The 23358-nt window shown below is 44.9% G+C and overlaps 6 non-coding genes across 6 annotated transcripts; all 6 read left to right on the top strand.

The window, feature by feature from the left end:
* The first annotated feature begins 512 nt into the window (after positions 1 to 512).
* Positions 513 to 703, top strand: LOC147219917 (U2 spliceosomal RNA). Its single transcript, XR_015108149.1, has one exon. It is a non-coding gene; the product is annotated as a U2 spliceosomal RNA (small nuclear RNA).
* A 586-nt stretch (positions 704 to 1289) lies between these two features.
* LOC147219916 (U1 spliceosomal RNA) lies at positions 1290 to 1453 on the top strand. The gene has a single exon (XR_015108200.1). It is a non-coding gene; the product is annotated as a U1 spliceosomal RNA (small nuclear RNA).
* A 6385-nt stretch (positions 1454 to 7838) lies between these two features.
* LOC147219915 (5S ribosomal RNA) lies at positions 7839 to 7957 on the top strand. Its single transcript, XR_015108651.1, has one exon. It is a non-coding gene; the product is annotated as a 5S ribosomal RNA (ribosomal RNA).
* Positions 7958 to 9827: 1870 nt separating this feature from the next.
* On the top strand, positions 9828 to 10018 carry LOC147219914 (U2 spliceosomal RNA). Its single transcript, XR_015108180.1, has one exon. It is a non-coding gene; the product is annotated as a U2 spliceosomal RNA (small nuclear RNA).
* A 994-nt stretch (positions 10019 to 11012) lies between these two features.
* Positions 11013 to 11131, top strand: LOC147219913 (5S ribosomal RNA). The gene has a single exon (XR_015108595.1). It is a non-coding gene; the product is annotated as a 5S ribosomal RNA (ribosomal RNA).
* A 1862-nt stretch (positions 11132 to 12993) lies between these two features.
* On the top strand, positions 12994 to 13065 carry trnap-ugg (transfer RNA proline (anticodon UGG)). The gene has a single exon. It is a non-coding gene; the product is annotated as a tRNA-Pro (tRNA).
* Positions 13066 to 23358: the final 10293 nt, after the last annotated feature.

Here is a 23358-nt window from a genome sequence, read left to right as displayed (position 1 = left end):
TTTCCCGGCGATGAGCGGCGAGTCTCTGTGAGAGCTGGTCGCAACGATGCGGTAACCAGACGGGTTCACAAGATGGCGCCCGTTTGCCGCGCTGTGTATCGTGAGCGGTTCAAACGTCCTGTTTCCACCTGTGTCTTTTCTCCTCACGGGCGACTTTTTGCCACATTCCAGGTTGATTTGAAGGGGACACGATTCCTAGGAGTCTGCTTGTTGAAGTCCTGGGTTTACTTTGATGCTTTGGCGTCCTGTCGGGGGGGCGTGCACCACGTGACCGGGCAGATGCGGAAGATGCATCAGCCATGTTGTTTCTTGTAAAGCAGGAACGTCGGCCTCCACCGGGACCTCCGTCTCCGGGGCGATGGGAGCGATGGGGGCGATGGGGGCGATGGGGGAGATGCGCCGTCGCTCCGGGCCGAGCGGCGGAGACGGGGTGGGGATTTATTTGTGAATGAAGTCGTGAGTGAAGCTGACGGTCCGGGGGATGCGCTGGCGTCGAGCGAGGGCGCGGGGCTATCGCTTCTCGGCCTTTTGGCTAAGATCAAGTGTAGTATCCGTTCTTATCAGTTTAATATCTGATACGTCCCCTATCTGGGGACCAAATATTGAATTGATTTTTGGAACAGGGAGATGGGATAGGGGCTTGCTCCGTCCACTCCGCGCATCGACCTGGTATTGCAGTATCTCCGGGAACGGTGCACCCCCTGCTTTTGTGTCCGATGTCAAGGTTGCCGTGTCCTCCAACAACGTCATATGTAACCAACGTACACGGGATCCAGATCTTGTCTGTGCCCTGTGTGACCAGCGACACTGTCCCCGTTGTTTCTGCCGGTAGGGAACGGTAGATAGCGACACGTGAGCGTGCCTGCCTGAAACCCTGTCCCTACCATTCGCCCCGTGCAGCCCAATAAAATCCCACTATGGACCAGAACTGAGCCTAAATGGATCGCATTTGAAACGGATGGATTGCCCCCGATAGACTGTGTCAGACTGGGCTCAGGGGGAAGTTCTCCCGGTCGTAGAGCGGCAGAAACCCCTCGCGGCATTCGGAGGACGGACGGAACGTGTTCCGGTTGTCCTCTGACTTCTTCGTGAAAATTGAAGCGCCCGTGTCGTTTTCAGCGTCCTGGCCCGTCAGAACTCAGAGTTGACGTTTTTTTTTGACAGAGTGTGTGTGTGTGTGTGCGCGAGAGGGATCATGTGTGAGCTCCCGCAACAGTCCGCATGGGTTCCTCCCCGACTGAGAACGGCGTGCGTGTGAAAGCGGTCCGTGCGCGGGACGCGTGCGACTCATACTTACCTGGCAGGGGAGATACCATGATCAAGAAGGTGGTTCACCCAGGGCGAGGCTCAGCCATTGCACTGCGGCTGTGCTGACCCCTGCGAATTCCCCAAATGTGGGAATCTCGACTGCATAATTTCTGGTAGTGGGGGACTGCGTCCGCGCTCTCCCCTGTCGTGCTGTTCAAGAGCAAGTCTGTGTCGCTGGAGGCCGGGTTCACTGTTTATGGTCGCGCGCGCCCACCCTCCCTGGCCGGGCTGTGACCCAACCAGGGAGTTGTCGTTGCACATGGCAGGTGCACCGCGAAAGCGTGGATTTACGATCGGGCCAGAAAACAATCCAGAGTGTCCAAGTCCCTGAAATGCTCCTGCTTCTTGATCTCCACTCCCTGTAGCCTCACCGTTCCACCCGAGTTCCTCTCATCCCCACACATGTATGCTGTCTTGCTGCGACTAACTTTCGTTCCTCTCCTTTCCAGAGCATACCCCCACCTCTCTATAGTTTCACCGAGACACTTTACAGTTTATAGTTTATTTTGATTTCTAATTCTGCCTTTTATTATTTATTACTGTTATATTTTCTGGAACTCTGGCACAACAGTTTCCTTCGGGATTAATAAAGTTGTTCTTATCTTATCTTATCTTATCTTATCTTATCTTATCTTATCTTATCTTATCTCGACCTCCACCTGTTTTCTGCTCTCACTACAGATCACAACGGCATCTGCGAAGGTCACGGTCCGTGGAGATTCATGTCTACCCTCATCCGTCAGCCCGCCCGTGCGTCACCATTGCGAACAAGAAGGGGCTCAGGGCCTATCCCCGACGGAGTCCCGCTTCCACCTTGAACTTCTCTGGTACCGTCTTACAGCACACCGCACGCACCACTGTCTCCCAGCTAGCATACATGTCCTGCACCAGTGTAACACACTTCTCTGCCGCTCCAGACTTCCTCATAGGATAGCAGAGCTCCTCTCTTGGCAACCTGTCGTAGGCCTTTTCTAGGTGTACAAAAAGGCAATGCGGCTCCCGCCGGCCCCCTCTGTACTTGTCTATGAGCATTCTGGGCGCAAATACCGCATCTGTGGTACTCGTCCTTTTTTTCCATGTGTATTTTATTTATTTTTCTCTTTCTCTTGTCATGAAGTGTCCCGCCGTGCATTCGAGTCCTGGTATGGCCTTTGCTAGCTCCCTCTTTACCTTAGGCTTTAGCCTTAGGCTGTAGCCTAAGGTAGAGAGTGTGTGATGATTTATGGTTAGAGCAGTGTAGCACCCAACCTCTTAGTTAATGTAGTGATAGTACAATGGTTCCGGCCCTGGGAACGTTACTTAGATGAAATTTTCAATGGTAAATAGGAGAAACAATAATACCTAATTCTTTGATAACTTAAACTTATTTATGCTTTTTGATTATAGCGGTGCCTCCATCTCCTCAGGATAAAATATGAATTAAGACAAACACAGATCTCTTTAAGTACAAATTTAAAGTTTAGTTTCACAAAATTAAAAGAAAGAAAAATGAAATGAAATTGGTAGTGCGTTCATTTGAGATTTTGTCGCTCTGCAACTACATAAACATATTCAAAAACCATGTACATCCCTTCAAGTTCAGTCCAGTTCAAAAACCATAACCTTAAAGTCCTTTTTGTTTTTCTCAGAAAGTTCAATCGTGGCAGGCCTGATTCGATGCTCGGGATCGTTGGACCAGAAAAACAGAAAATGTCCGTTTCACTTGTTGACAAGCCCCAAAATAAAATGCATGTGCTTTGATGTACTCACTAATCCTTTTGGTGTCGAAGCAATGGATAGTCAAATGTTGTCCATCACCATGCGATTCCCTCTCGGCAAACGGGTTAGCAATGACTTGGCATCACGGCATCACGAAGTGCACTCGGTGAAACTCATCGGTTAAGCCTCAGCAGAAACGTCCAGAGAATTCCTCTCGGTCCACTGAGCGTCAAAGGTCTCCAATTCCAAGCTCATATACTTTACATACAGAGTATGAAATTAACTTGCGGTAAAATGCTAACAATGCTAACGCTCGATTAGCATCGCATATGTGCACTTAAACATATCGTCTTAGCATAAAAATCATATACATCGAGTACTCACTCATCACAGGGTTAAATAGTCGAAAACAGCAACGTAGACTCTGCATCCACAATGTTTTATGACCATTCTCCTTTCAGCTTAGTTTCACAAACTTCCCTCGGCAAACGCAGCAGTCGAATGCCTCGCGCCTAGATGTTCTATTGCCTTCCTCATTCAGATCCCGCCCTCACGCATTGGATTGGACACTAAGTGTACATCAACCAATACAATTCAAGAAAATACCATATTGACACTTAACAAGTTCGGATGCAAGCAAAAGCACATGTTGAGCTGTACGTTTCACACAAGCTTGCGGCGATTAAAAGCACGATTCCCAAATAAATAACAAAAACCTTAGATAAGATTAAACCTTGTTTTTAACCATTTATGAACACATTTTAAACATGAAATATTAAATGTTTTACAGCCATTTCAGTCTTATTTAATTTTACTTAAATGTTAAAACATCTTTACATTTTAGCCTGTATGGTCTGTAATGAAATTTTAGACGGGCTACATCCTCCCCCTTCTAAAATATACATATACTGTAGATGTCCTCAACTAACTGTACTGTTTAGACTTAGATCTGTAGGGGCATGTTTTAGGATGTTTCACAAGATCAGGGTTTCCTCTGGCACTGAGGTTCAAGTGAATGACCATGCTCTGGTGCACAATAGTCACAGGTTCCCCAGCTTGAGTTCCAGGTTTATCATAGGTCAAGCGGATCACTGGTTTTACTTCACGCGTTGACTTTCTGCTTCTAGGGCTGGTTTGAGTTCTCAACTCCACATCAGTGTCTTCAGCTGTATCATTAGTATCTGCGTCCTCGTTGGAGGACTGATATTCCTCTTCCTGTGAACTGACAGAATGTACTTTCTCCACCTCCGGTTCACTCTCAGATGAGGGGAAATTTTCAAAGGGAGTATGCTCTGGGGTGGTTCGGTCTGGTATGGACAGTGGTTTCCTGACCTTATCATAGGTTGGGCACTCGTAGACACGCTCATACTCAGATTCAGAGTTTGAAGAGATGTCAGATGTCTGATCATTTTGGTGATGTGTTTGATGTCTTAGAGTATGTTGTCTCCTGGTAACTGGTGTTCTGACTCTTTTAGTTTGTTCAGAATTATCGGGAATCCTGACAAGATAACCAATTTGTAGAAGGTGGTCTCTGTGTTAAGTTTTGACACTTCCAGTTCCTTGTTCGGGTTTGACTCTGTCTACAGGTAAGTTGGAAAACTTTTTAATCACAATATAGGGTGTGGATTTCCATCTATCTTGTAGTTTATGTTTCCCAGTGAGGCCAACATTTCTTACGAGGACTCGGTCTCCTTCTTGTAGAGGTTGGTCTCTTACTCGTTGATCATAACAGGTTTTGTTTCTCAGATGGCTCTTGGTTGCACACTCTGCAGCTAAATGGTAAGCTTTTTGGAGTTCTTTTCTCATTTTGTCCACATACTGTAGGTGAGACGTCTCTGAATTACCGTCGAGAGCTGTACCAAAACAGAGGTCAACAGGCAATCTGGCATTGCGCCTGAACATTAAGTAGTATGGGGAATATCCAGTGGACTAATTTTTAGTGCAGTTATACGCATGTACTAACTGACTGATATGTTGACTCCAGTTTTGTTTCTGCACATTTTCAAGAGTTCCAAGCATTGAGAGAAGTGTTCTGTTGAAATGTTCTGGTTGAACATCACCTTGCGGATGATAAGGTGAGGTGCGCGACTTTCTTACTCCAAGCATGGATAAGAGTTCTTTTATAAGGCGGCTTTCAAAATCTCTACCTTGGTCTGAATGTATTCTAGCGGGTAGTCCATAATGAACAAAGTACTTTCCCACAATACTTTGGCAACTGTAACTGACTTTTGGTCCTTTGTAGGAAATGCCTGAGCACACCTTGTATAACAGACCTGGGAATTGTACGGCCCACGGGCCACATCCGGCCTGCGGGATGGCACTGACGGGCCTGTATGACAGACCTGGGCAATGTATGGCCCCGGGCCACATACCTTTGGTTGACTCTGACCGCCAGTGTAAGGTTAATTGGAAATTACAAAATAAACATACTTTCTAATTTCACCTCATTCATGGGCTAAAGCTGCACTGCTTTTATTCTGAAGTTGTTTTTTTTTTAATTCACGCACATAATGACGTAATGCGTATATCAAGACATGCACGCAATTGAATCACAAGACAATTTTCACCCTCAAAAATGTCGTCTCAGGCTAAAAAAAGAAAGGTAGATGCCGAATGTAGGATTTTCAACAAAAATTGGACAGCTAAGTATTTATTTACTGAAGTTGGAGGTAAAGCTGTGTGTTTAGTTTGTGGGGAGCAGATCGCCGTGTTTAAGGACTACAATTTGAGTCGGCATTACCAGACGAAACATGCAGAGAAATATAAAAACCTGACTGATGACGAAAGAACGCGGACATTGGAAGCTTTGCTAGCTAAGCTGCAAACGCAGCAAGGCTTTTTTACCAAGCTTCATACATCCAGGGATGCAGCAACCAAGACCAGCTTCGTGATATCCCACAAAATAGCCAAAAACAGCAAGCCATTCGCAGAGGGGGAGTTTGTGAAAGAGTGCTTGGTAGACTCTGCAGCACTAATATGCCCTGAAAAAAAAGCGGCATTTGAGCAAGTCCCGCCGTCCAGGCAAACCGTGGCGAGAAGGATAGAGGACATTGCGGGGAATCTGGAGCTACAGCTGCAACGTGAAGTGCCAAGTTTTGACTTTTTCTCCTTGGCTTTGAACGAGAGTTGTGATGTCCGCGACACAGCCCAGCTACTCGTATTTGTCCGTGGGATAGCGCCGGACTTCAAGATTACGGAGGAGCTGGCAGCAATGCGGTCGTTAAAAGGGATGACGACAGGGAGCGATCTCTTCACTGAGGTAAATGCTTGTATGGACACGTTGGGACTGAAATGGGACAGACTGGCAGGTGTCACCAAGGACGGTTGTCCAAATCTTACAGGGAAAAATGTCGGACTTTTAAAACGCATGCAGGATAAAGTGACTGAAATTGACCCTGATCAGAAATTGGTATTTTTACATTGCATTTTACACCAACATGTGTTGTGCACATCAGTGCTAAAAATTAACCATGTTATCGATGTTGTTACTATAATAGTTAACTTCATCAGGGCGCGGGCACTGAATCACAGACAGTTTATAACACTTCTGGAGGAGCATGAGAGTGAGCACAGTGACATTGGCTACCACACTTCTGTGAGATGGCTCAGCCTGGGCAAAGTGCTAAAAAGAGTCTGGGATCTGAAAGCAGAAATCCAGGAGTTTTGTGAGACAAAAGGCAAGGCCATCCCAGAGCTTGCAGATGAGGACAGGATGGCAGATTTTGCATTTGCTGTTGATGTGACTGCACTGATAAATGAACTGAACACCAAGCTGCAAGGCAAGGGCCTTTTTGTGCATGAAATGCACAGCCCGGTGAAGGCTTTCATGAGAAAGATACAGTTGCTTTCAAGACAACAGGAGAACAACACTCTCACTCACATGCTGACCCTGAAAGAAGTCACACCATCAGCTGATAACCTCTGCAGGTACTCATCCATGTGAGGAGCATTGTATGGTGAGTTTTCAAGGTGATTTGAGGATCTTAGAGCAATGGAGGATGACATGCACATGATTTCTTCTCCCTTTACCTTCCGTGTGGATGATGCACCCAGTGATTTTCGGCTGGAACTCATTGACCTGCAGTATGATGTAGTACTGGCAGAGCACTTTAAGTCAGGATCTCTGCTGGATTTCTACTCTTCTCTCAAGGAGGAGAACTTTCCAAACATTAGGAGACATGCTCAGAAGATGTTTGTTCTCTTTGGCTCTACCTACATTTGTGAACAAACATTTTCAATGATGAAGTTTACAAAATCCAGGTATAGATCCTCTCACTGATGATCATCTGTCAGCTGTGCTTCACATCTCCACTTCAGACATTCAACCTGACTTAGATGCACTTGTTAAAGCCCAGCAGAGATTAGATTTCTCTCACTGAACAAGAAAGAAGAACTTTAAAACACCATATGAGGTAGCTAGAGCTCCTCTCTTGGCAACCAGTTGTACGCCTTTTCTAGGTGTACAAAAAGGCAATGGGGCTCCCACGGGCCTTCTCTGTACTTCTCTATGAGCATTCTTGGCGCAAATACTGCATCTGTAGTACTCTTCCTTTTTCCATGTGTATTTTATTTAATTTTCTCTTTCTCTTGTCATTTACTGTCCCGCCGTGAATTTGAGTCCTGGTATGGCCTTTGCTAGCTCCCTCTTTACCTTAGGCTGCAGCCTAAGGTAAAGTGTGTCTGATGATTTTTGGTTATAGTAACCTTGGGTGCCACTGGCTGTAATCATGGAAACGCAATAGAAGGAGCTCCAGACAGATCTGGAAATGACTGGAGGTGGAAAAGACGGAGGACGGCTGCTTATATAATGCCCTTCCGCGTAAGCTAGTCTCGTTTACGGACATACCACCCTGAACACGCCCGATCTCGTCTGATCTCGGAAGCCAAGCAGCGTCGGGCCTGGTTAGTACTTGGATGGGAGACTGCCTGGGAATACCAGGTGCCGTAAGCTTTTTCATGTTCGTCCTCTCTGTCCCCAGCAGGGGGTGCTGTCTCTCAAGAGCGCCAACATTTCACACACGGACACACGCCGCTCATTCCCTTGTGTCTGTCCCACCGGAGTCACCGTGAAGCCCGGCGCGACACGCATTCAGTCATAGTTTCCCGCCTTACCTTTCGGGTCACTTTCCGTTGTCTCGCCGCCTCCATCCGTCGCTTGCCGCCTTTCTTTTCATCCCTGTACAGTATTTCTCCATGTGTGCTGAATTTCTTTTTCTCTCGTTTGTGCCTCTCGCTGTTGAATAATCCAGCCGCTGACCTCCGTACCACTGGCTCTCCTAGGCACTTACAGGCCTCCAAATGTACGGTAAGTCATCAGGACCCACTGCCTTTGAACTCCTCATCCTCTTCGATGCCCTCCTCGCTTCTTTTTACACTTGTCTCTGGTCCTTTTGCGGTCGGCAGTAGTCAGCGCTTCTACCCTTGGCTCTCTTTCATTTTTCCCCATTCATTCATCATATTCCTAGGAGTCTGGTTGTTGAAGTCCTGGGTTTACTTTGATGCTTCGGCGTCCTGTCGGGGGGCCGTGCACCACGTGAGCGGGCAGATGCGGAAGATGCATCAGCCATGTTGTTTTTTGTAAAGCAGGAACATCGGCCTCCACCGGGACCTCTGTGTCCGGGGCGTGACGGAGGTCTTATCTTATCTTATCTTGACCTCCACCTGTTTTCTGCTCTCACTACAGATCACAACGGCATCTGCAAAGGTCACGGTCCGTGAAGATTCACGTCTACCCTCATCCGTCAGGCCATCCGTCACCGTTGCGAACAAGAAGGGGCTCAGGGCCTATCCCCGACGGAGTCCCGCTTCCACCTTGAACTTCTCTGGTCCAGTCTTACAGCACACCGCACCAATTTCTCCCAGCTAGCATACATGTCCTGCACCAGTGTAACACACTTCTCTGCCGCTCCAGACTTCCTCATAGGATACCAGAGCTCCTCTCTTGGCAACCTGTCGTAGGCCTTTTCTAGGTGTACAAAAAGGCAATGCGGCTCCCGCCGGCCACCTCTGTACTTGTCTATGAGCATTCTGGGCGCCAATACTGCATCTGTGGTACTCGTCCTTTTTTCCATGTGTATTTTATTTATTTTTCTCTTTCTCTTGTCATGAACTGTCCCCGCGTGCATACCAGTCCTGGTATGGCCTTTGGCAGCTCCCCCTTTACCTTAGGCTGCAGCCGAAGGTAAAGAGTGTCTGATGATTTTCGGTTTGCCGCCTTTCTTGTCATCCCTGTACAGTGTTTCTCCATGTGCGCTGTATTTCTTTTTCTCTCGTTTGTGTCTCTCGCTGTTGAATAATCCAGCCGCTGACCTCCGTACCGCTGGCTCTCCTAGACACTTCCATTCCTCCACCTGTACGGTACGTCATCGGGACCCACTGCCTTTGAACTCCTCATCCTCTTCGATGCCCTCCTCGCTTCTTTTTACACTTGTCTCTTCTCCTTTTGCGATCGCCAGTAATCAGCGCTTCTACCCTTGGCTCTCTTTCATTTTTCCCCATTCATTCATCAGGTTCCGAGGAGTCTGCTTGTTGAAGTCCTGGGTTTACTTTGATGCTCCGGCGTCCTGTCGGGGGGCCGCGCGCCACGTGAGCGGGCAGATGCGGAAGATGCATCAGCCATGTTGTTTCTTGTAAAGCAGGAACGTCGGCCTCCACCGGGACCTCCGTCTCCGGGGCGATGGGGGCGATGGGGGCGATGGGGGAGATGCGCCGTCGCTCCGGGCCGAGCGGCGGAGACGGCGTGGGGGTTTATTTGTGAATGAAGTCGTGAGTGAAGTTGACGGTGCGGGGAATGCGTTGGTGTCGAGCGAGGGCGCGGGGCTATCGCTCCTCGGCCTTTTGGCTAAGATCAAGTGTAGTATCTGTTTTTATCAGTTTAACATCTGGTACGTCCCCTATCCTCGGACCTAATATTAAATTGATTTTTGGAACAGGGAGATGGGATAGGGGCTTGCTCCGTCCACTCCGCGCATCGACCTGGTATTGCAGTATCTCCGGGAACGGTGCACCCCCCGCTTTTGTGTCCGGTGTCAAGGTTGCCGTGTCCTCCAACAACGTCATACGTAACCAACATACATGGGATCCAGATCTTGTCTGTGCCTTGCGTGACCAGCGACACTGTCCCCGTTGTTTCTGCCGGTAGGGAGCGGTAGATAGCGACACACGAGCGTGTCTGCCTGAAACCCTGTCCCTACCATTCGCCCCGTGCAGCCCGATAAAATCCCGCTATGGACCAGAACTGAGCCTAAATGGATCGCATTTGAAACGGATGGATTGCCCCCGATAGACTGTGTCAGACTGGGCTCAAGGGGAAGTTCTCCCGGCCGTAGAGCGGCAGAAACCCCTCGCGGCATTCGGAGGACGGACGGAACGTGTTCCGGTTGTCCTCTGACTTCTTCGTGAAAATTGAAGCGTCCGTGTCGTTTTCGGCGTCCCGGCCCGTCAGAACTCAGAGTTGACGTTTTTTTGACGGAGTGTGTGTGTGTGAGAGATTCACGCAGGGCGGTGTGTGCGTGTGTGTGCGAGACGGATGGTGTTTGAGCTCCCGGATCCTGCAGTATTTGTGAAGAGTCCGCGTGGGTTCCCCCCCCCCGATTGAGTACGCAGTGCATACCCCCACTTCTCTAGATTGACCTCCACCTGTTTTCTGCTCTCACTACAGATCACAACGGCATCCGCAAAGGTCACGGTCCGTGGAGATTCATGTCTACCCTCATCCATCAGCCCGTCCGTCACCATTGCGACCAAGAAGGGGCTCAGGGCCTATCCCCGACGGAGTCCCGCTTCCACCTTGAACTTTTATGCTATGGCCTTTGCTAGCTCCCTTTTTACCTTAGGCTGTAGCCTAAGGAGTGTCTGATGATTTTCGGTTAGAGTAGCCTCGGGCGCCACTGGCTGTAATCATGGAGACTAAATAGAAGGAGCTCCTGACAGATGTGGAAATGACTGGAGGTGGAAAAGACAGAGGACGGCTGCTTATAAAATGCCCTTCCGCGCGGGTCTCCCTCGTTTACAGCCATACCACCCTGAACACGCCCGATCTCGTCTGATCTCGGAAGCCAACCAGGGTTGGGCCTGGTTAGTACTTGGATGGGAGACCGCCTTGGAATACCAGGTGCTGTAAGCTTTTTCATGTTTGTCCTCTCTGTCCCCAGCAGGGGGTGCTGTCTCTCAAGAGCGCCAACATTTCACACACGGACACCCGCGCTCATTCCCTTGTGTCTGTCCCACCGGAGTCACAGTGAAGCGCTCAGTCATAGTTCCTCGCCTTACCTTTCGGGTCACTTTCCGTTGTCTCGCCGCCTCCGTCCGTCGCTGTCTGTCGCTCGTCGCCTTTCTTGTCATCCCTGTACAGTATTTTTCCATGTGTGCTGTATTTCTTTTTCTTTTGAATCATCCAGTCGCTGACCTCCGTACCGCTGGCTCTCCTAGACACTTCCATGCCTCCACATGTACGGCATGTCATCAGGACCCACTGCCTTTGAACTCCTCATCCTCTTCGTTGCCTTCCTCGCTTCTTTTCTTAAGAATAAGAATAAGAATAAGAATAAGAACAACTTTATTAATCCCGAAGGAAATTGCAGTGCCAGAGTTACAGAAAATATAACAGTAACAAATCATAAAAGAAAGGCAGAATTAGAAATAAAAATAAACTATAAACTATAAAGTGTCTCAGTGAAACTATAAAGTGTCTTAGTAAGCAGTGATAAAACTATAAGTGTCTTAGTAACAAGTGAGGTAAGGAGTGCACAATAGTATGATAGAAGGGAACATTGTAGTGTAACTGTTACGAGATGAGATGAAATATGATGAAATATTGCACAGTTTCTGAATATTGCACAGAAATGAGATATTGCACATTTTTGTTTGTTTTTAGGTTAAAGATAGGTTGTTATGGTTGCCGGCGGCTGAATGGAGAGGAGTTAAAAAGTCTGATCGCCTCAGGAGGAAAGACCTCCTGTGGCGTTCAGTGGAGCTCCTCGGTGGTATCAGTCTACGGCTGAAAGAGCTCTGACAGGACGTCAGTGTGGCATGCAGGGGGTGATGGATGTTGTCCATGATGCTGAGGAGCTTCTTCAGCATCCTCCTCTCTGACACCTGCACCACAGACTCCTGCTCCACGCCCAGGACAGATCCAGCTCTCCTGATGAGCTTGTTGAGTCTGTTAGCGTCAGCTGTCTTGAGCCTGCTGCCCCAGCACACAACAGCGTAGAAGATGACGCTGGACACCACCGAGTGGTAGAACATCTGCAGCATGGTCCTGCAGACATTGAAAGATCTGAGCCTCCTGAGGAAGAACAGGCGGCTCTGACCCTTTTTGAAGATGGCGTTGGTGTTAATAGTTGTAAAGTTGTAAATAGTTGACAAGTTGTAAATTACTTTGGAATTCTTTAAAGCTGGTGTTTGGTGGTTTGATGCCAAACTTATCTGGTTTTGTAGCAATATATTGAATCAAAGGGCAACGTTTCTGATGGGTAAAGCTGTTCATCAATTGTGATGGGACGACCAGGTCTGTACAGTCATGGCCAAAAGTTTGGAGAATGACACAACAATAGAACCATCTGGCAAACACCTAAAAACCATGAAGGAACAGACATTGTGAAAGTGGCAATCTCAAAACTTTTGGCCATGACTGTAGAATGTGAAGACCACGGCCTCAGCTACATTTCACACCTTGCATTGTACTCCCAGCAAGTGGCTGCCTGCCATTAGTGCCATATTAGAATAAAAGCAGGTGGTCATCAGAAGAAAACCCCAAGGCTCAGAAATCTCATATCAGTTTCGAGCTGGTAAAGGGCAGTGTTTCCTCAAAGCGTCTCCAAGTGCTTGTTTATTCGGGAATGTGGGTATTCTGTAAGTCTTTCCAAAGAGTGTGGTTCAGTCCTGCTCTATATTTGTACAGCATCATGGAAACGCTGTGTTGGTGTTTGGCGCTATATGAATAATCAAATTTGATTGGTCGTGACTCAACTCATTGCAAGCTTTTGTGGCTCGTTGGTCTAGGGGTATGATTCTCGCTTTGGGTGCGAGAGGTCCCGGGTTCAAATCCCGGACGAGCCCGAGCCCTTCCAATGCTACATTCTGCTGTGTCATACGGACAGATCTGGTCTACTCTTCGCACACACCTTGCATCCTCTGTTTCAGCAGCAATGTTCAACCATCACAGACTTTTCCACCCAATGATTACTTATATAGAAGAAAAAACTCCCAAGTGTCAGCTTCACAAGGAAGACACCTTTGTAGTATTTGGTTCTCAGGACCACCTCGCTATAATGTCATCCAGAATGGTGAGATTGAAAATAGAGTCTACTCGTAAGCCCTTTAGTACCAGGGCTTACAATGGGCCCATGGCATTGCTGGCTACCTTCTCGTTTTCCATTGCAGTAACCAGGCACTTCACCGTTTGCTTGGGGCAACAGGTGAATCTGCCTTCAGATTAGCATGCAGGCTCTGATTATTCTTCAGGGGAACCTGGTCTTACAGCCCTCAAGGATTTTCTTTGGGATTGCTTCGGCAGGACACTGGAAACAGGCTGGATCCTCTCCAAAATACTTTTGTACTTTGGCAGGAGGGGGCAGGACATCATACATGGATCTGATGGTCAAGCTCAGCTTGTGGCCTCCATGTTCCACTGCCGCTCCAAAAGATCATACTACTTTTTACACCATCTCAGCTCACCCAGCGGCCATGCTTGGTGAGGGACAAAGCTCTGGCAATTCAGTCTGCTTCTTCCTGGTGGTGCATGTCCAGTACCACCAGCTGGTGCTGCTCAGCGGGAGAAGCCTTCCGTCATGTGGGATATTTTTGTTTTCCTGCACCTCTTGCCATGTTGAATTGGCCCACAATGTCCCTTTGTCTCACGGCAGACTTTGCCTTTGCTTTACTTTTCATTTTCTCCCAGTCTCTACGGTAGAAGCAGCACTGCCGCTGAAGAGATGTTGGGACTCTTTGACATTGTCTCATGTCTTGCTTAGTAATACTTGTATTTCTCCACCAGGCCCAATTATGGTGGGGATAGGGCTCCATTGATTGTGATCAGCATTGCAGAGAAAATCAAGTCACATCTCATTTGCCATTAGGTTTTCTCACATTCAATACCTTTTCAAGGGTGACATTTTACCAGTTCTTCGGTCTTCCCTGTCCGGTCAACGTCAAGGTACGCTCTCACCTATCAGTTGTCTTCAACGTAGGTATCCTGTGCAACAAAGGAGTCGGAGCTAATATCCCGGTTCAAATGACAACAAAACAAAACAAACGTACTTGCTCACATTACAGCGCTGTGAAAAAGTAGGAGCAAACAAGATGAGAGTCAGGGAATCATCAGTGATTTGAATCCGGGACCTCTCGCACCCTAAGCGAGAATCATACCCCAAGACCAACGAGCCACGCCCACTGCTTGCATGTTGACTGTTTTTCGCGCTTTATTAAATCTCTATTATAGTTTGTTTTCTTTATTTATATTCCCTTCATCCACCTGGATGAGCCCATGAGGTGGGGCAGCTAAATGACTCTGGTGACAAGGAAGATGAAGAGGACAAAGGCAGAGCAGAGGACAAAGTGGTGGGAGCTGAAAAGGGAGGAGTGTTGCATGGTTTTAAGGGAGGAGTTGAGAAAGGGTCTGGGTGGTCACGGTGAGCTTACAGATGATTGGACAACAGCAGCTCGAGTTATCAGGGAGACAGATAGGAGAGTACTCGGTGTGTCATCTGGAAGAAAAGTAGACAAGGAGACTTGGTGGTGGAATGAGGAAGTGCAGGAGTGTATACAGAGAAAGAGGTTAGCAAAGAAGAAGTGGGATACTGAGAGGACTGAAGAGAACAGACAGGAATTCAGGGAGATATAGCGAAAGGTAAAGATAGAGGTAGCAAATGCAAAACAAAAAGCGTACGGTGACTTGTATGCTCGGATGGATAGAAAGGAGGGTGAGAATGATCTATACAGGTTGGCGAAAACAGAGAGATAAATATGGAAAGGATGTACAACAGGTCCGGGTGATTAAGGACAGAGAAGGAAATGCATTGACAGATGCTAGAAGAGTGATGAGAAGATGGAAAGAGTACTTTGAAGAGCTGATGAATGGGGAAAATGAAAGAGGCAAGGGTAGAAGAGGGGACTATTGTAGACCACAAAGTAGCACAAATTAGTAAAAGTGAAGTGAGGAAGGCATTGAAGAGGATGAAGAGGGGAAAAGCAGTTGGTCCTGATGATATACCTGTGGAGGTGTGGAAGTGTCTAGGAAAGGGAGCAGTAGATTTTCTGACTAGATTATTCAACAGGATTTTAGAGAGTGAGAAGATGCCTGAAGAATGGAGACAAAGTGTGATGGTGCCTATTTTTAAGAATATAGGGGATGTGCACAATTGCGGCAACTATAGAGGGATAAAGTTGATGAGCCGTACAATGAAGTTATGGTAAAGAGTAGTGGAAACTAGACTGAGAGCAGAAGTCAGCATTTGTGAAAAGCAGTATGGCTTCATGCCGAGGAAGAGTACTACAGATGCAGTATTTGCGTTGAGAAAGCTAATAGAGAAGTACAGAGAAGGCCAGAGGGAGCTGCATTGTGTTTTTGTAGACCGAGAAAAAGCATATGACAGGGTGCCAAGAGAGGAGCTCTGGTATTATATGAGGAAATCTGGAGTGGCAGAGAAGTATGTTAAACTGGTGCGCGACATGTATGCTAGCTGTGAGACATTGGTACGGTGCGCTGTAGGGGTAACAGAGAAGTTCAAGGTGGAGGAGGGACTCAACCAGGGATCAGCTCTGAGCCCGTTCTAGTACGCAATGGTGATGGACAGATGAGGTTAGACAGGAAACCCCTTGATGTTTGCGGATGACATTGTGATCTGTAGTGAGAGCAGAAAACAGGTAGAGGAAAATCTAGAGAGGTGGAGGTATGCTCTGGAAGGGAGAGGAATGAAAGTTAGTTGCAGCAAGACAGAATATATGTGTGTGAATGAGAGGAACTCGGCTGGAACGGTGAGGCTACAGGGAGTGGAGATCAAGAAGTTTGAGGATTTCAGGTACTTGGGGTCAAAAGTCCAGAGTAACGGAGAGTGTGGAAAAGAGGTGAAGAGACGGGTCCAAGCAGGTTGGGATGGGATTGAGAAAAGTGTCAGGGGTACTATGTGATAGAAGACTATGGGCCAGAATGAAAGGAAAGGTGTACAAGACTGTGGTGAGACCAGCGATGCTGTATGGCCTAGAAATGTTTGGAACAAGGTGTAAATTACTTTGGAGTTCTTTAAAGAATTCTAAAATAATTTTAAACTTGTTCCATTAACCTTCAACTTGTTGAGATTAACGCTTTTTGACCAAATGGCTTAATCTTTTATCCCTGCGACTGGATTTCAGTAAATGTGACATATTGTAATAGAATTACGTCTTACTCAAAACATTCTAACTCCAGACACTAGTTTTAAAGACTTCCATTGTTATTTAAACTTGCTCAGAAAAGATTCAACTTGGTGAGATAAACACTTGCTGACTAATTTCCTTTATCTTTAATCCTGTTGCTGGTTTTCAGTAAATATGACATTTAATCTGTAGAATCACATTCTATTCATCATATATCAGCACCAGACACCAGCTATAAAAGAAGTACAAAATTAAAAAATGCTAAAAAAAAATGTGATGCTCAACAATATATAGTTTATATTTAATGAAATCCAGCCACATGTTTAAATGGTAAAGCAATTTGTTCAGGAAGTATTTATCTCACCAAATTGAAGGTTTTTGGCACAAGTTGAAAATAATTTTGGAAGTCTTTCAAGCTGGTGTCTTTTGCTGAAATATGCGTAATAGGACATGATTCAACACAATATATTTCATATTTACTAAAATCCAGCCGCAGGATTAAAGGATAAAGCCATTTGGTCAAAATTGTTTTTCTCATCAAGTTGATGGTTTTCGTGTCATTCTTTAGAGCTTGTGTCTGTTGATGAAATATGCAGATATGGATGTGATTCTACACAATACAGAATCTACGCAATGTATGAATTCACTCTAATTTAGCTGCAAGAATGAAAGATGAAGCCATTTGGTCAAAAATGTTTATCTCGCCAAATTTAAGGTTTTTTGAACAAGGTGTAAATTATTTCAGAATTCTTTAAAGGTAGTTACTCTTGTTGAAAAATTTGGAATAGGATGTGATTCTACACAATAAAAAATCTACACATTATATAAATTCACTAGAATCCAGCAGCAAGAATGAAATGTAAAGCCATTTGTCCAATTATGTGTACCCTGCAAAGTGTAAGCTCTTTGGAACAAGTTGTAAATAACATTGGAATTCCTTAAAGCTGGTGTCTGGCGCTGAAATATGCTGATTAAGATGTGATTCTAGACAATATAAAATCTACAAAATGTATACATTCACTGAAATCCAGATGCAAGAAGGGAAGAGAAACCCATTTGATCAAAAATGTTTATTTCGCCAAATTGAAGGCATTTGGAACAAGTTGTAAATTGCTTTCGAATTCTTAAAAGCCGGTGTCTGTTGCTGAAAATTGTTGAATGTGATGTGAATTTGCACTCTATTGGTCAACTGTAATGAAATCCAGGCGGAAGTTTGAAAATAAAGGCATTTGGAACTAAAATGTTTATTTCACTAAGTTGAAGGTTGTTTGGCACAAGTTGTAAATATCTCTAATTCTTTAAAGCTGGTGACCGGTGATGAAATATGCTGATCTGGATGTGATGCTACACATGACAGAATCTACACAATGTATTAATTCCCTCAAATCCAGCCACAAGAAAGATGAAGCCATTTGGTCAAAAATGTTTTTCTTTTTTTTTTTGAACATTTATTAGAACAGGTTCCTTAACAGAGTTTTATACATTCTTACAAAACCTCATAACAAGATATACATTATACAATACTCTTTATAGGTCACTTATTTCCTCAATAGCAAGTGAAAAATAAAATAAAACTAAAAAAAAAACAGAAAAAAAAACAAAAAAAAAAACAAAACACAAACACCAAGAAAAGCATCTAACTCAGTCAAATAGAGATAATATCTTCAACTCTCCAAATATTTTTTAATGGGTGCCCATTTGTCAAGATATAGGTCTGTCTGAAGTCGTAAGTTTGCTGTTATGCGTTCCATGCAGTTTACATCCTTAAGCCTCTGACGCCACTGGTCCAGGGTAGGTGGGTGGGGTTTGAGCCAATTTACTGTGATCATTTTATGTGCAATTAATAGAAGAACTCTAAGCGTAAACACCTGTTTTTTCCTTAGGCCGCTTGTTGATGCTGTACCCATAATAAATTGCTGTGGATCAATTGGTCTGTTTAATTTTAAAATCTCACTTATTTGTTTTTTTTATCTCTTCCCAGAATTTCATCAGTTTAGGGCAGTCCCAAAAAATGTGGGAAAAGTCCCCCGTTATGCCACAGCCCCTCCAACACAGGGGAGAACAGCTATTATCATACGAAGCTATTATCAAGGGAGATTTAAAATACCTTATTCTTAACTTCCAGCTGAACTCCCTCCATGTTGGGCTGCTTAAACATTGTTGCCAGGGCAACCAAGAACTCTCCCGTTCTCCATCAGCAATCATGGCATTAGATTGCAGTTCCCACTTAGCTTTCACATCCAGTGTGTCTACTGAAGTGTCCATATGTATCCTGCCATATATATCTGATATTGTATTTTTAATGTTCATTTTGTTCTCAACTATCTCAGTCCAATATTGTTCAAAATTAGTTGAAGCTTCTTTAATATTGTCCCATTCTTTGTGTGTCATCAAATAATGTCGAATTTGAAAATATCAAAATAAATCCTTAGAATCAATGTCGTATTTTGCCTGAAGTTGTGAAAAAGCCCTCAGAGTTCTTCCTTCAAATAACTGATTTATTGTGATTAAACCTTTCCCTGCCCATCTAATGAAACCACCGTCCATCTTTGCTGGCAGAAAGTCACCTGCTGCTGTTATTTTTGCTGCCCTCGATAGAGCTAGAGGTAGATTCAGGAATCGTCTTGTCTTTTCCCAAACCTTAAGTGTATGGTTGACATATTCATTTTGTATCTTAAGTCCACGTCTTGCTTTTGAATTTAGAAAGGGGAGAGTTGAAAGCGAAACATTTTTAACTGAACCTTGCTCTATATGCACCCATCTTGTGTCCATATCTAGTTTTATCCATGAGACCATTTTTCCAAGTTGTGCTGGCAGGTAGTAACTTCTTAAGTGTGGCAAGGCCAATCCGCCCTTATCTCTGGGTGCACAGAGTATTTTCAATCTCACTCTGGGCCTCTTGTTCTGCCATATATATTTGGAAATGAGCTTATCCAGTAATGTAAAGGTAGATACAGGAACAGTGATAGGCAGAGCATTGAACAGAAACAGCATTCTAGGTAGGACATTCATCCTGATACTTTCTATCCTCCCAACTAAGGACAAAGGAAGCACCTCCCATCTTTCCATGTCATTTTTGATCTGAGAAATTAGTTTACCATAATTTGACTTATATAGCTGACTTGTGTCGTGTGTGAGAATGATTCCCAGGTATCTAAAGCCCCCTTTTGACCACTTGAATTTCACCTGTCCGTCCAAGCATGTCGGCCAGCATCCTGTTATCATCATTGCTTCTGATTTCCCCTCATTCACCTTGTACCCTGACACCTCCTCATAGTCCCTCAGGCATTGCATAAGGGCCGGTATAGATGACTGAGGGTTTCTTATAAACAAAAGAACGTCATCCGCGAACAACGAAATTTTGTGCATCTCCCCTTCTTCATCTACTATTCCCTCGATCTGATCGTTTGTCCTTATCAATTCAGCAAGCGGTTCGATACACAATGCGAAAAAATAGGCGAGATTGGGTTCCCCTGCCTGACTCCTTTTTTAAGGTGAAAAAATTGGGAGCGGTACCCATTCACCCTGACCCTTGATATTGGGTCTTTATTCAGTGCTTCAATCCATTTATAAATGTCATATTAAATCCCATTTGTTCCATAGTAAATTTCAGATATGTCCAGTCCACTCTGTCGAACGCCTTCTCAGCATCTAGACTGAGAAGCATTGACGGGTGAACTGAATGTCTTGCCACTGATTGTACATTTAATGCTCTTCTAATATTTGCTCCTTGTCGACCTGGTATGAAACCGGTCTGGTCTGGATTAATCAATTTACCTAAATACTTCTGCATTCTATTTGCTAATATGGCACTAATAATCTTTACGTCATTCCCCAACAAACTGATTGGCCTATAGGCACCACAATCTAATGGATCTTTCCCCTCTTTGTGTATAACCGCTATTACTGCCTCAGACCAGGTCTTAGGTGGGTCAGATAGGTGGGTTTTCTCAGATAGGAGCTATTGATTCGTCCGCCTCAGATGCAGAGAGTTTTCTTAAATCAAGATTTTTGAATATATCTTCTAATTTCCTTTTGTCTTGTGTTTCTCCTGATGTATCATAAAGATTTTTATAGTAAGTTTGGAATGCCTCAGCTATCTCCTCTGGGTGGGAGACCTCGGTCAGAGAGGAGGGGTGTTTTATCTTAGGGACAATACGGCTTGATTGTTGTTTCCTCAGTTGAAAGGCAAGTAGCCGGCTTGCCCTATTTCCCTTTTCATAGTACCTTTGGCTTGTGTATCAAAGTGCTCCCTCTGCTTTTTGTGTGAGAAGTTCATCCAAGGAGGTTTTACTTTCTTGTATTTGTTTAAAGACATTTTTGTCCCTTGTCATTTTGTGTTCATGTACTAGTCTTTTTATGTCACTTTCCAGCTGTTTTTCCTTTTCCATTCTCTGTCGGTTTAATCTAATCGCAATTTCAATACATTTCCCTCTCAGCACCACCTTTGCCCCCTCCCAAAGAGTCGAAGGGGATACTGATCCATTATCATTAATTTTGAAGTACTCATCAATTGCTTTTTTTATGTTTTCCTTTATACTTGAATCTGTCAACAATGAAATATTTAGTCTCCAGTATTTGAAGTGCCAACCAAAGCCTAAATTTAATTTCATATATACAGGACCATGATCAGATAGGGTACCAGGTTCAATAACACATTCTCTGACTTTATATAAGCTTTGTTTTGAAATGCAAATCAAATCAATTCTTGAATATGACCCATGTACCATGGACAGAAAGGTGAAATCTCTCGTGGTCGGGTTCTTAGCCCTCCAAACATCCACAAGTCCTAATTCTTCCAACATATGTTTTGCTGCCCTGGATTTCCTGCTAATGGGCCCATAATCAGAAGGAGTTTTATCCAATTTTACATTTAAAACACAATTGAAATCTCCTCCTAAAATTATAGTACCTCTGGCTTCTCTTGCCATTACAGTTGCCACTTCTTTGAAGAAATTGGGGTCATCTTCGTTGGGGGCATAGATATTCATGATAGTTAGCTCTACTCCACTCAAGGTTCCCATAATAAGTATATATCTCCCCGCTTTATCCTTCACTTCTCTCTGAATTGCAAAACTAATTGAATGACTAATCAAAGTTGCTACTCCCCTCTTTCTGCTGTTTGAACAAAAAGCATAAAATACCTGTGCAACCCAGTCTCTCCTCAATTTCTTATGTTCTACCTCATTTAAGTGTGTTTCCTGTAGTAACGCTATTGAGCAATTAAATTTCTTCAACTGAGTCAGCATTTTCTTTCTTTTTATAGGATTATTTAGTCCTTTGACATTATAGCTGATAATCCCTACCTCTGACATAAATCAGTATTTCCTATTTTCATTTTACTCTCCCCAGATTCACCTTTGCATAAAGTAACTATCCTTGCCCTAGTAGTACCAAAAATCACTTGTGCCGACCTAACCGACATGTCAAGGAAATAAGAACTCTTAAAACACAAAACAGAAAAAATAACGTAAACATATGTGACTTCCAATAGTCCAGCTGAGTACAGAGATCTGTCCAGCTCCTGTTGTAATGCAGGCAGAGGGTTGTGATTTAAGATTCCCTCTGGGCAAAGTGCACTGAGTGCTGTCCAAACCACAGACCAAAGAAAAAAACAAAACCTTTGGTGAGGCGGTGATCCCAACACGGGTCTCATCGTAAAAAAATATTAATTGAAAATAATAGCAGAGTTAACTCTCCTCTCCTCTCAATAACTTTACAATATGATTCACTTAACTTCAGCATATTTGGCTGTTTAAACTATGAACAGTAATACACATAGCACTTTAAGATTGACAGTAATAACGTTATCTAATTATTTTTACATTACCCGGGCACAGTACTCCTTATCATTTTGGTCCAGCAAAACAGCCCGCAGGTCTGCGGCGGACAGTGATGTGTCCTTTCTTTCTCTCTTCCCACCATCCTGTCTTGTATGTATCATGTATCTTTTGAGAGTTCCCATTCCAGTCTCTCTCTCTTGCGAACCTGCAACTCGATGCCCAGCTTCTTCAACGTTGGCACAGCATCCACCAGCGGAGGAAATGTTTTCACTCCCGACTCCAAGTTGATTCTCAGCTGCGCCGGATAGCGGCACATTGCCCGGATCTCCTTCTCCTTCAGCTGCTTGATCACTCCTCGGACCCGCGTTCTCTTCCTCTGTATTTCTGGAGAGTAATCCTGGTTAAAGTAAATCACTCCCTTCTGGAACTTCCCTCGTTTTTGGGCCCATGCTTGTCGCAGCACTGCTTCCTTTACTGTATAATCCAGAAACCTCACGATAATGGAGCGCGGAGGCGCTGAACTCGCAGGCTTTAGCCCCAGTGATCTGTGTGCCCTCTCGATTTTTACATTTAGCTCGGGCGGGAGTTGTAGCGCCGTCTCAATTAAGTTCCTCACAAAACCAATCATGTCACCTTTCTCACTTTCCTCGGGGACTTGATAAATTCTCAGATTGTTGCGGCGCATCCGATTCTGTAGATCGTCGCACATGTTCGTCAGGGCCGCCTCCCGTTTCAACAGGTGCCTCAGCATCCTCTCATGGCGCTGGCTTGTGTCTTCCACCTGGCATACCCTGGTCTCCGCTTCCTCAGTTCTCCGCTCTAGCTTCTCAATCCTTTGAATATACATTTTTACCATATATATGCACTCTCGCCATGTCTTTCCTGTATGTTCCATACATTTTCTTAGTATGTTTTTTACTGTTTCATTTGTTCTTTCCACTAACCCTGCAGTTTGTGGATGATAAGAACAATGTCTCTTTAAGTCAATGTCCATAACTTGACCCATTGTGTACAACTTCATTTATTCTCTGCAGTATGCCATGGGTTGGCAGAATGTATTTACAGATAGGTTTAACTACAGCTTCCGCATCAGCTTTTGTAGTGGTTGTGTTGCACACGTGAATGATGATGATTCAGTGTGTAGGTTTTGCGGGTTTTGTTGTCGGCTGTAACACAGACATTAGCCACATTACTGGCGTCCAACACAGCACTGAAC

The sequence above is a fragment of the Fistularia commersonii genome, chromosome 24 (genome assembly GCF_037954325.1).
Source record: "Fistularia commersonii isolate RoL2024-O1a breed Wild chromosome 24, RoL_Fcom_v1.0, whole genome shotgun sequence".
Lineage (NCBI taxonomy): Eukaryota > Metazoa > Chordata > Actinopteri > Syngnathiformes > Fistulariidae > Fistularia > Fistularia commersonii.
The sequence above is the reverse complement of the archived record's forward strand: the minus strand, read 5'-3'. Positions and strand labels throughout refer to the sequence as shown.